General features: G+C 37.7%; 1 pseudogene; it reads left to right on the forward strand.

Moving 5' to 3' along the window:
• The first annotated feature begins 3,721 nt into the window (after positions 1 to 3,721).
• LOC116532316 lies at positions 3,722 to 13,867 on the forward strand (annotated as a pseudogene).
• The last annotated feature ends 236 nt before the right edge of the window (positions 13,868 to 14,103 follow it).

Below are 14,103 nucleotides of genomic sequence, written 5' to 3' on the forward strand. Positions count from 1 at the left end.
TGGAGACAGAAACCTCAGCCAGCTATGGAGAAAGGTGGCCCTCCTCTCCTGCAACTGCAGCTTCTAACTTTTGGAGACAGAAAACTCAGCCAGCTATGGAGAAAGGTGGCCCTCCTCTCCTGCAACTGCAGCAAAGCAGGTGTTATCCTGCATCATAAATCATCCTGGCCAATGTTTCTGAGAAAGGAATCTTCAGAGGTTGTTGCTATGCCCTGGGAAAGCTACCTTCAATCTCTAAAATGTCTGTAATCCTCATCGGGTTTCTTACTCAAAAAGTTGTGGACCCGGGTAACGCTATATGTGTCAGAACCTTTGTTTTTTTAATTGTATATTTGGCTGGCTTCTCAGCCTTCTCTTCCAACCCATCTTCTAGAGTGACCTTTCTCAATTCCAAGTCCACTTGAGGCAGAAGAGTTTCATAAGTGCGTTCTTTTTTTTTCCCCTGTTCACTTAAAAATAAATAGACACTTTTCAATGGAAGACATGCAAATGGGCAGCAAATATTTGAAAAATTTTCAATATCACTAATTCTCTTGGAAATGCAAATAATAACCACAATGAGACATTATCTTATCCCAGTTGGAATGGCTACTAGCAGAAAAGAAACAAAAAATAATAAGCGCTCGCAAGAATTTGGAGGAAAAGGAGTTCTTATACACTGTTGGTGGGAATGTAAACTAGTACAGCATTATGGAGAACAGCATTGAGACTCCTCAGAAAACTACAAAAAAAACCTACTTTACAAACTTATAATTCCACTACTCAGGTATATATTCAAAAATGTGGAAATCAGTATATCTAAGAGATATCTGCACCATATGATTACTGCAGCATTATTCACAGTAGCCAAGATAAGATACGGAATCAACTTCAGTGTTTGTCAGCAGATGAATGGATTAAAAAATGTGCATATACACAATGGAATACCATTTCATCATAAAAATTAAAAAATCCTGAAATTTGTGACAACATCGATGAGCCTGGAGTACAGTAAAATAATTCAGGAACAGAAATATAAATACTATATAGTATCTCTCACACATGGAAGCTAAAAAAGTTGATCTCATATGAGTAGAGAGTAGATTAGCAATTACTAGAAAATGGGAAAGGTAGAGGTGAAGGAAGAAAGATGAAAATTGATTAGAGGACACACAATTACAGCTAGACAGGAGAAATAATTTCTAATATTCTATAGCACTGTAGGACGACTACAGTTAACAATAATTTATTACATATTTTTGGATAACTTAAGGGAGGTTGTTGATGTTCCTAATGAAAGGAATGATAAATGTTTGAGGTGATGGATATGCTAAAATTACCATGATGTAATTACTCTACATTATAAGTATCAAAACATCACTATGTATCCCATAAATTTCTACAATTATTATATGTCAATTAAGCAATAATATAATGTAAATAAAAATTTAAAAATAAATATAAATTTAAAAAATACACTGCTAATGAAAATGTAAAATTGTGCAATCATTAGTAAAGTTTGGTGGCTTAGAAGAGACAGTTTCAAATTAAATTGCACTTATCATCCAAGCAACAATTTGGTTATATTGTATTATTTTCCAATATAATATTGTGACTAGTAAATTTTACCCAAGAGGAAAAAAAGCACATGTCTGCACTAATACTTTGCATTAATAGTCAAAGAACTTTAATTTGTAATAATTGAAAAATGAATACAATGCAACACATCCATCAACAGGTCAATAGGTACAGAAATAGTGGTATATCCAATGTTCTACCACTCAGCATAAAAAGAAACAAACTAATAATATATGTGAGAGCACCGATGACAATCTCATAATATCTATAAAGAGTAAAATAAGTAAAACAAAAAAGTAGTACTAAATTGGTTTATTTATAAAAGCTCTAGAAAATACAAATATGTGTAATTACAGAGAGCAGTTTTGTGGTTGAATAAAGTTGGAATGAAAGAAAAGATGGAGTACAAAAGGAGTATTAAGAACTTTGAAATGTTATAAATTTGTTTATTTGGTTATGATGATAATTTAAAGGATGTCTACATATGACAAAGCTTATGAATTGTACACATTATGTAATGTTTATTGTATGTCAAGTATCCCTCAGTACAGCCATAAAAATATCATTTACAAAGGAATAAAAACCAGAAAATACCTAGTAGCCATAATTTCTTTACACTGAAAACTATTAATATAAATTATTGCCAAGTTAAATTTAAATAGACTTCAATAAATGAAGATACACATCATGTATCTGAAACTCAGTATTGATTCTGAAACTCAGTATTGTTATGTCAGTACTCTTCAAATTGATTTCCATATCCAATGCAACCTCAAATAAAATTTAAATGTGATTACTGTTGTTAAAAGTAGTAAGCTTATTCCAAATTATATACGGCAAAACCATTAGCCATGACAATCTTAAAATGAAAAATGTTGGAGGAGTTACACTATATCAAGGGTTATTATTACTCCACAGTAATTAAAACAGTGTGTTTGGGTTTGAAGGATAAACCAGTATACAGAATAGAGACAAACAGACCAAAGAAAACCAACAGACGGAGTAGAGACAAATGATCAATGTAATGGAATAGAGCCAAGAAACTGACCCATAGATACATAGATAACTTATTTACCCAAAAATGTCTTCTGCACTACAGTGGAGAATGTTTTGTCTTTTCAATAAGCGGTGTTGAATTAGATGTCTATTTTATTTTTTTTGAAAGACACAAAGATTTTATAAATGTGTGAAATCCAGAAAGGCTGAAGGAAAATTTGGAATTGCTGAAGGAAACCAAAAAGATCATATCAATAATACAATTAATAGGGTATATGAGAGACATATTTTAAAAATAAATATTCTCTATATAAAACAAAGCATGCTTCAAACAAATACAAAATATTTATTACACAAAAATGTCATAACTAACTACCAATTTGTTAAACTTAGAAAACGTACTAATGTTTTGTAACTCTAAACAGAAACCACTTTACCTTTTGTTATCAAGCTAACTTAACTCCAAGTTATAAAAGTTACCAAATTTTGATTTTAAAAATGTCATTGTATGATTGTTCCAATTTATTTTTCTATGCTATGATAAAAACAAAATATCTTTCAAATGTTTTGACTATTTAAATTGAATAATGTTTGTAACATTAACTTATTCAAATTACTTTTACATCAATAATAGGCCAAATAATACGTTTCAGAGTCCAGGAAGACCTGTGTGCGAACCTGGCTCTGCCACTTCCGAGTCACGTGAAAAGAACACGTGCTCTCGGCAACTCACTTTCTTCTCTTAAAAGTGGGAATAGTAACATGCACCTCCTGAGCTTTGGACTAACGTTATGTATGGGGAACCCCTGGCACAGTGCCTTGTTGGAGAGAGACTTGGTGCCCAGTAATTGGTAGCAGCTCTATTAATGTACCGGCGCTGGGAACACAAGGAGAAACTCAGTATGGGATGGTCCAAAGCAGAGGTGTTTCCAAAGATCGACTTAGGAACCTTTCTTGGTAGTGAGGACCAGCACCAAGAACTATACCTGTTGTGTAGTGTCTGGAACATAGTAGGCACTTACTAAATATTTGTGGATCAATATAAACCTGAAAGAAGAATGTCGTGAGCTGAGGACAGGTTCCATCTTTTTCCTTCTTTAAGGAAATACAATGTCTTTACTGGTAGATCTTCAGGAAACGCCACCTAAGAATGATGGCTGTTATTCGTTCTCTTCATCTTCAAAACTGGAAGCAGAAAGTTAATCAGAATAAGAAAGCAGAATTCTTACGCACAGCAGAAAAATTTTAAAATCAAGTTATTAACATGGAAATAGATAAACACAGTCATTTCTACAACCAAAAAAGTGACTTCAGAATTGAGCATAGTATGCTAGAAGAATTGGAAAATAAATTGATTAACAGCAGGAAAACAGAAAGAGCAAAATTATAGCAACAATTGGCCAAAATACATAACAATGTAAAGAAATTTCAGCATCAATTGAAACATATGAAGCCTACACCTGATTTTGCTGAGAAGCTCAAAGAAAGGACGGAAGGAATTGAAAATGCAATTAACACTTTTAAAGAAGAGCAGAGACAAGAGAGAGGAGGAGATCCAAGATGGCCGTTTAGGAACAGCTCAGGATTGCAGCTCCCAGTGAAAGCGCAGAGGGTGAGTGGATGCCGCGTTTTTATTGCCCACAGACTAGGAAATTCCCGGGCAGAGGTGCTCCACGGTCGCCAGCGCGGCTGTTGCGGCCAGCGCGGCTGTGCCGGCCAGCCCCGGCCAGCGCCGCTGATTTGCCCCGCGCGGCTGCTTTGTCGGCGCCCCGGAGCCGCGGTTCTCCGTACAAAATACACCAGTCCGGGTGCCCTTTTGGCTAGTGATTGGAGCCACGGGAAGTCGCCCATACGCTGGTTCAAAAAGGGGACTGAGCAGAGAACCAGGACAATAGATTCCAGGGCCTCCGGGGCGCCGACAAAGCAGCGCCACAAACCTCAGTGCCGCTGTTTAAGCCAGCGCAATGAGTGGCCGCAGGGGAAAACAAACAGACCCCGGCGCCTCTTCAACAGGCCACTGGAACACCAACTTAAAAAAGGCTCTGAGTTAGGGAGCCAGGCGATCAGGCTCGGCTGGCCCCACCCCCACAAAAGAACAGCAACCAGAAACTCTAGATTGAGAGTTTCACAGCAAGCGCAGCTGAACCCGGGATGGTTCAGCTCTGTGGGGGAGGGTCGTCCGCCATTACCAGGGAGCCCGCCGTTGCCAAGGCAACCCGCCATTGCTGAGGCAGCCCGCTGTTGCCAAGGCAACCCACCTCAGCGAAGACTCCGCCCCAACAGAGGCGGGCCACCATCGCCAAAGCAGTTCTAACTACACCCATATAAACAGGACTGCAGGGAAGTTCACTCGGCAGTGGGGCGCAGCCCACAGCAGCTCAGCAAAGCTACTATAGGTCGACAGTGACTAGGCTGCCTCCTTGCTGGGCTGGGCAGGACTGAAGGAAAAAAAGAAAAAAAAAAAAAAAAAAAAAAGAAGGCAGCAGCATAACGGAAACTCATAAATAAAGCCCTAAATCCCTGGGACAGAGCACCTGGGAACAAAAAGCAGTTTATGAGTTCTGCTGCAGCAGACCTAAAAGTACCTGCCCAGCAGCTCTGAATGAACAACAACAGAGCTCACAGCTCACCATTTGAGCTCCTATAAAGAAAAGACCGTCTCCTCAAGCAGTTCCCTGACCCCTATATATCCAAAAAGACACCTCATAGAGGAGAGATCAGATTGACACTAGGCGGGTATCCTTCTGGGACAAAGATAGAAGAAGAAGAAAACTGGTAACAACCCTTGCTGTTCAACAGCTGCTGCAGGTGAACCCCAGGCAAGCAGGGCCTGGAGTGAACCTCAGCAGACCTACAGCAGAGGGGCCAGACTGTCAGAAGGAAAACCAAGAAGCAGAAATAACCTCATCATCAACAAACAGAACGTCAATCTGAAAGATTTGAGACCCAATCTGAAAGCCAGCAACTACAAAGTCGACAGGTGGATAAATCCTTAAGGATGGGAAGAAACCGGCACAAAAAGGATGAAAACACCCAAAACCAGAACACCTCTCCTCCTAAAAGGGATCACAACTCCTCGCCAGCAAGGGAACAAGGTTGGATGGAGAATGAGTGTGATGAAATGACAGAATCAGAATTCAGAAGGTGGGTAGTAAGAAACTTCTGTGAACTTAAAGAACATGTTCTAACCAAATGCAAAGAAACTAAGAACCTTGAAAAAAGATTTGACGAAATGCTAACAAGAATGGACAAAATAGAAAGGAATATAAGTGAATTGATGGAGCTGAAAAACGCAACACGAGAACTTCGTGAAGCATGCACAAGTATCAACAGCCGAATGGACCAAGCAGAAGAAAGGATATCAGAGGTCGAAGATCAACTCAATGAAATAAAACGGGAAGGCAAGACTGGAGAAAAAAGGGTAAAAAGGAATGAACAAAGTCTCCAAGAAATGTGGGACTATGTGAAAAGACCTAATCTACGCTTGATAGGCGTACCCGAATGCGATGAAGAGAATGAATCCAAGCTGGAAAATACTCTTCAGGATATTATCCAGGAAAACTTCCCCAACCTAGCAAGGCAGGCAAACATTCAAGTCCAGGAAATACAGAGAACACCACAAAGATATTCGTCAAGAAGAGCAACCCCAAGGCACATAATCGTCAGATACAACAGGGTCGAAATGAAGGAGAAAATACTAAGGGCAGCCAGAGAGAAAGGTCGGGTTACCCATAAAGGGAAGCCCATCAGACTCACAGCAGATCTCTCAGCAGAAACCCTACAAGCCAGAAGAGAGTGGGGGCCAATATTCAACATCCTTAAAGAAAAGAACTTTCAACCCAGAATCTCCTATCCAGCCAAACTAAGCTTCATAAGTGAAGGAAAAATAAAATCCTTTGGGAACATGCAAGTACTAAAAGATTTCGTCACCACCAGGCCAGCTCTACAAGAGCTCCTGAAAGAGGCTCTACACATATAAAGGAACAACAAGTACCAGCTCAACTAAAGGGCAAAACAGCCAGCTAGCACCAAAATGGCAGTATCAAATTCACACATAACAATATTAACCCTAAATGTAAATGGACTAAATGCCCCAATCAAAAGACACAGACTGGCAAATTGGATAAAAAGACAAAACCCATCGGTGTGCTGTATCCAGGAAACCCATCTCACATGCAAGGATACACAAAGGCTCAAAATAAAGGGATGGAGGAAGATTTACCAAGCAAATGGAGAGCAAAAAAAAGCAGGAGTTGCAATTCTCATCTCTGATAAATTAGACTTTAAAGCAACAAAGATCATAAGAGACAAAGAGGGACATTACATAATGGTAAAAGGATCAATGCAACAAGAAGAGCTAACGATCCTAAATATATACGCACCCAATACAGGAGCACCCAGATACATAAGGCAAGTTCTTAATGACTTACAAAGAGACTTAGACTCCCACACAATAATAGTGGGAGACTTTAACACCCCATTGTCAACATTAGACAGATCAACCAGACAGAAAATTAACAAGGATATCCAGGACTTGAACTCAGACCTGGACCAAGCAAACCTAATAGACATTTACAGAACTCTCCACCCCAAATCCACAGAATATACATTCTTCTCAGCACCACATCACACCTACTCTAAAATTGACCACATAATTGGGAGTAAATCACTCCTCAGCAAATGCAAAAGAACGGAAATTGTAACAAACAGTCTCTCAGACCACAGTGCAATCAAGTTAGAACTCAGAATTCAAAAACTAACTCAGAACCGCACAGCTTCATGGAAACTGAAAAACTTGCTCTTGAATGTTGACTGGATAAACAATGAAATGAAGGCAGAGAGAAAGATGTTCTTCGAAACCAATGAGAATGAAGACACAACATACCAGAATCTCTGGGACACATTTAAAGCAGTCTCTAGAGGAAAATATATAGCAATAAGTGCCCACATGAGAAGCAAGGAGAGATCAAAAATTGACACCCTATTGTCAAAACTGAAAGAGCTAGAGGAGCAAGATCAAAGAAACTCAAAGTCTAGGAGAAGACAAGAAATAGCTAAGATCAGAGCAGAACTGAAGGAGATAGAGACACAAAAAACCCTTCAAAAAATCAATAAATCCAGGAGCTGGTTTTTTGAAAAGATCAACAAAATAGACAGACCACTAGCCAGATTAATAAAAAAGAAAAGAGAGAATAACCAAATTGATGCAATAAAAAACGATAAAGGGGATATCACCACAGATTCCACAGAAATTCAAACCATCATCAGAGATTATTACAAACAACTCTATGCACACAAACTAATAAACCTGGAAGAAATGGATAAATTCCTGGACACTTGCCTCCTGCCAAGCCTAAACCAGGAAGAAGCCAAAACCCTGAACAGACCCATAACAAGGTCTGAAGTTGAGGCAGCAATTAAGAGCTTACCGCCCAAAAAAAGCCCAGGTCCAGATGGGTTCACAGCTGAATTCTACCAGACATACAAAGAGGAGCTGGTACCATTTCTTCTGAAACTATTCCAAACAATACAAAAAGAGGGAATTCTTCCCAAATCATTTTATGAGACCAACATCATCCTGATTCCAAAACCCGGCAGAGACTCAACAAGAAAAGAAAACTTCAGGCCAATATCCATGATGAACATAGATGCAAAAATCTTCAATAAAATACTGACAAGCCGATTGCAACAGCACATCAAAAAGCTTATCCACCATGATCAAGTAGGCTTCATCCCGGGGATGCAAGGCTGGTTCAACATACGCAAGTCTATAAACGTAATTCACCACATAAACAGAACCAAAGACAAAAACCACATGATTATCTCAATTGATGCAGAGAAGGCCTTTGACAAAATTCAACAGCCCTTTATGCTAAAAACACTCAATAAGCTAAGTATCGATGGAACGTATCTCAAAATAATAAAAGCTATTTATGACAAACCAACAGCCAATATCATACTGAATGGGCAAAAACTGGAAGCATTCCCCTTGAAATGTGGTGCCAGACAAGGATGCCCACTCTCACCACTGCTATTCAATATAGCATTAGAAGTTCTAGCCAGAGCAATCAGGCAAGAAAAAGAAATAAAGGGCATTCAAATAGGCAAGGAGGAAGTCAAATTGTCTCTATTTGCAGACGACATGATTGTATATCTAGAAGACCCCATCATCTCAGCCCCAAACCTCCTGAAACTGATAAGCAGGTTCAGCAAAGTCTCAGGATACAAAATCAATGTGCAAAAATCACATGCATTCCTATACACCAGTAACAGACTTAAAGAGAGCCAAATCAAGAACAAACTTCCATTCACAATTGCCACAAAGAGAATAAAATACCTAGGAATACAACTAACAAGGAATGTAAAGGACCTCTTCAAGGAGAACTACAAGCCACTGCTCAACGAAATAAGAGAGGACACAAACAGATGGAGAAACATCCCATGTTCATGGTTAGGAAGAATCAATATCGTGAAAATGGCCACACTGCCCAAAGTAATTTACAGATTCAATGCTATCCCCATCAAGCTACCAATGACCTTCTTTGCAGAACTGGAAAAAACCACCTTAAACTTCATATGGAACCAAAAGAGAGCCCGCCAAGTCAATTCTAAGCAAAAAGAACAAAGCGGGGGGCATCACACTACCAGACTTCAAACTATACTACAAGGCTACAGTAATCAAAACAGCATGGTGCTGGTACCAAAACAGAGATATAGACCAATGGAACAGAACAGAGGTCTTGGAGGCAACACAACATATCTACAACCATCTGATCTTTGACAAACCAGACAAAAAGAAGCAATGGGGAAAGGATTCCCTGTTCAATAAATGGTGTTGGGAAAGCTGGCTAGCCATGTGCAGAAAGCAGAAACTGGACCCCTTCCTGACACCTTACACTAAAATTAACTCCAGATGGATTAAAGACTTAAACATAAGACCTAACACCATAAAAACCCTAGAAGAAAATCTAGGCAAAACCATTCAGGACGTAGGTGTATGCAAGGACTTCATGACCAAAACGCCAAACGCATTGACAACAAAAGCCAAAATAGACAAATGGGACCTAATCAAACTCCACAGCTTCTGCACAGCAAAAGAAACAATCATTAGAGTGAATCGGCAACCAACAGATTGGGAAAAAATTTTTGCAGTTTACCCATCTGACAAAGGGCTGATATCCAGAATTTACAAAGAACTAAAGCAGATTTACAAGAAAAAAAACTAACAAGCCCATTCAAAAGTGGGCAAAGCATATGAACAGACACTTCTCAAAAGAAGACATACGTGAGGCCAACAAACATATGAAAAAATGCTCATCATCACTGGTCATCAGAGAAATGCAAATCAAAACTACACTGAGATACCATCTCACGCCGGTTAGAATGGCGATCATTAAAAAATCTGGAGACAACAGATGCTGGAGAGGATGTGGAGAAATAGGAACACTTTTGCACTGTTGGTGGGAGTGTAAATTAGTTCAACCATTGTGGAAGACAGTGTGGCGATTCCTCAAGGACCTAGAAATAGAAATTCCATTTGACCCAGCAATCCCATTACTGGGTATATATCCAAAGGATTACAAATCGTTCTACTATAAGGACACGTGTACACGAATGTTCATTGCAGCACTGTTTACAATAGCAAAGACCTGGAAACAACCCAAATGCCCATCGACGATAGACTGGATAGGGAAAATGTGGCACATATACACCATGGAATATTATGCAGCCATCAAAAACGATGAGTTTGGGTCCTTTGTAGGGACATGGATGAACCTGGAAACCGTCATTCTCAGCAAACTGACAGAAGAGCAGAAGATCAAACACTGCATGTTCTCACTCATAGGCGGGTGTTGAACAATGAGAACACATGGACACAGGGAGGGGAGCACTACACACTGGGGTCAGTTGGGGGGAAATAGGGGAGGGACGGTGGGGGGTGGGAAGCTGGGGAGAGATAGCAAGGGGAGAAATGCCAAATGTAGGTGATGGGGAGGAAGGCAGCAAATCACACTGCCACGTGTGTTCCTATGCAACAATTTTGCATGTTCTTCACATGTACCCCAAAACGTAAAATGCAATAAAATAAATAAATGGGGGGAAAAAAAAGAAAAGAAATTACAAGAGAACTAGGAAAAAAATAAAGAAGAGCAGAGGTTGATATACGAACAGCTAATTAAAGAAGAGAAAACAACTAATGATGAATTCAGTGCCATATCAAGAAAAATTGACACATGGGCTTTGGGTAATTCAGAAAGAGAAAGCTTTCAGAGCAATCTCAAGCAAAGTTCCTGTACACAAAATAACACCAAGTACTCTTCCAGAAGAGGTACTAGATTTTGAAAAATTCCTTCAGCAAACAGGAGGATGACAAGGTGGCTGGGATAATTACAATCATGAGAATTTTGTAAAGGTGAGAAACAAACATAAAGGGAAGCCAATATTTATGGAAGAAATTCTAGAACACCTTGCTGGAAGAACACAAGATGAAGTTCAACAGCATGAGAAATGGTATCAAAAACTTCTGGCTCTAGAAGAAAGAAAAAAAGAGTCAATTCAGAGTTGGAAAACTAAAAAGCAGCAAGAAAGGAGGAAATTTTCAAGTTAAAGGAAAAGGCAGACAACGCACCTATGTTTTCTCATAATAAACAAGAAGATAATCAAAAGCAAAAAGAGGAGCAAAGAAACAGAAATTGGCAGCTTGGAAAATACCGAAAAGTATAGAAATGTCAATGAAATTTGCTTCCCAGTTAAAAGAAGAGGAAGAGAAAAAGAAAAAAACATCAGAAAGAATATCAATGCCAGTTTAAAGTAAAATTACTACCAGAAAGTTATACCCAGCAGAAGAAAGAACAGGAAAAATTTTTGAGGCTTGAAAAAAAGATAAGGGAAAAGGCAGAAAAAAGGAAAACTGCTGCTGCTGAAATTTCCAGGTTTTAAGAAAGAGATTTACGTAAACTTCAATTGAAAATTCTAGATAGAGAGGCAAAGGAAGATGAAAAGGCACAAAAACAAAGAAGACTGGCAAAAATAAAGAAAAGTTTGAAAACAATGTTAGTAGAGAACCCTCCAGGCTTTACAAACCTACCAAAGTTTGGGAAGAAGAAACCAAAAAGATAGGACCAACAGGCTCTAGGCCACTTCTACATATTCTACATAGGGCTATTCCAACCTGGAGACAAGGAATACAGAGAAGAGTATGAGAACGAAAATGCTACTCAGTTGATAAGAATGTTAACATAGTAAGTTATACCAGGGAGAATGACTAACCATGTTCTTTAACTATCAATAGCCTAGTCAGATTGATTATTGTGCTGTATTGTGAATTGAGAGGTATTAGGTTTCATGGGGCTTTGTCGTTAGTATTTCTGTTTCTACCAAGAAGGTAGATGTCTATATTTTTAAATGAACTTCGACTCCTACTTTGTACCATACACAAAAAAAGTGATTCAAAGACTTAAATATAATAGGTATAACCATAGAGATTGCATAACAAAAATTAGGAATTTTTTTATGATTTTTGGAGAGGATAAGATATTTAGAAGCAAAACATTTTTAAAGACTGATAAATTAAACTTTATCAAAATTTATTTATTTCTTCAAAATGCACTATTAAGAAAGTGAAAAAAAATATTGTAGACTGGAAAAACATAATCCTTATACATATTCACGACAAAGGATGTATATTAAAATACATAAAGAACTCTTACACTTCAAAGTAAAATCAGACAATTTAAATGGGAAATGACTTAAATAGGCATGTTAGAAAGAGAAACTACAAGTTGTCAATTAGCTTATAAAATATATTAAATATTAGATATCAAGAAGATTTATAATAAAAACATAATATGCATATACACAAGAATACACATAAGAATAAAGAATATTAGAAAGATGAGTACCAAGTGTTGGCAATTATATAGAACAACCAGAACATTGCTAGCAGAAGCATAAATTGGTACAATATCTTTGGAAATCTGCTTTGGTATCTGCTAAATTTCAACATGCGCTCCCACAATGACTTAGCAATTTCATTACCAGATATACTTACAAAAGAAATAAATGCATATATCCACCAAGAAATGTCACAAGAATTTCTATAGCAGCTTTATTTATTGTAGCCAAATTATGGGAAAATTTTTATCAAAAACTGAATGGATTATGTATACGTTCATACAATGGGATAATGCTCATCAGTAGAAAAAAATAAATGGCTGCAACACTCAGCAAGATGGATGTATCTTATAGATATTATACTAATCAAAATAAATCCATAATCAAGCTTATTTACTATCTGATTCCATTTTTGATATGTAATAAATGGTAAAAATTTATCTACAATGATAGAATTCACCTATACATATTCATATGTGAATATATATTCATAGTGAATATGTATAGGGATAGCTATTAATTGTGTAGAAGTGTGAGGAAACCTTCTAAGGTGATAGAACATTCTATATTTGATTCGAGTGGTGGTTATATTAGTGCATGCCTATAAAAATATTTCATTGAGCTGCACACTTTATATTTGTAGGCTTTACTGTAAGTTTTGTCTCAATTTTTAAAACTGACTAGATATTAAGAGAAGAGGAAAGGGCAAAATAAGAGTAAGAAATATCTTTACTAAGAAAATATAAGGCTCTATTCTCTGCATTCAAGTTTCCCAGACAAGAAAGCTCAACAAATAGTAACTTCTCATCTCTCCCCAGGTGAACTGTATCCAGAGAACTTGTATTTCAGGTAAAATACAACATTTGGCCAGATTTAAGGCATAACCACAATAGCTACATTTGTTTGGAGGAATCTTTTCCCCCAGGTATATAATTCTCAAAAATTTTTCTAAGAAATCTTATTCTTAAGAACTTCTTCTTCTTTTTTTTTTTTTTTTTTTTTTTTTGCAATGCTGATTCTGGGAAATTTGTCTCTTAGAGTACTGATTCTGAGAGCATTATTCCTAGAAGTTGCATGACTATGTTGTTGGAAACACTGCCTCTAGAAACATATTCTAGGAATTTTACCTTCATGATAATTAATCTTGGAATTATTGAAAGGAGCATAACCTTGGGAGGTTTCTTTCTAGAACAGAGGCTGCTACAGAAGGGTTGCCAGATAAAATACAAGACATCCAGTTTAATTTGAATTTCTGGAACCAGACTTTCATCTGTACAGAAATAGGAGAAATAATTACACACAATCTCTCTGGCAGCTATCCTAAACTATAGAAAAAAAAGAAGACTGCAGAGACATAAAAATAGCAAGATGCTGTTTGTTTCATTTTTCTTTTAATTTTTAAATGAAAGAACATTTATTTAATAGATTCTTTTCTTCCACATATCTTCTTTATTAATGCATTGACAATTTCCCCTTGTTATCCCTCCCCACCCCCTGCTGTCCCTCCCCTAAACCCCCAAATTGACCGCAGTTTGTGATGCTCCCCTCCCTGTGTCCACGTGTTCTAATTGCTCAACACCTGCCTATGAGTGATAACATGCAGTGTTTGGTTTTCTGTTCTTGTGTCGCTGCTGAGAATGATGGTTTCCAGATTTA

Source organism: Sapajus apella, unplaced genomic scaffold (assembly GCF_009761245.1).
Source record: "Sapajus apella isolate SASKATOON/1434 unplaced genomic scaffold, GSC_monkey_1.0 scaffold75, whole genome shotgun sequence".
Classification (NCBI taxonomy): Eukaryota; Metazoa; Chordata; class Mammalia; order Primates; family Cebidae; genus Sapajus; species Sapajus apella.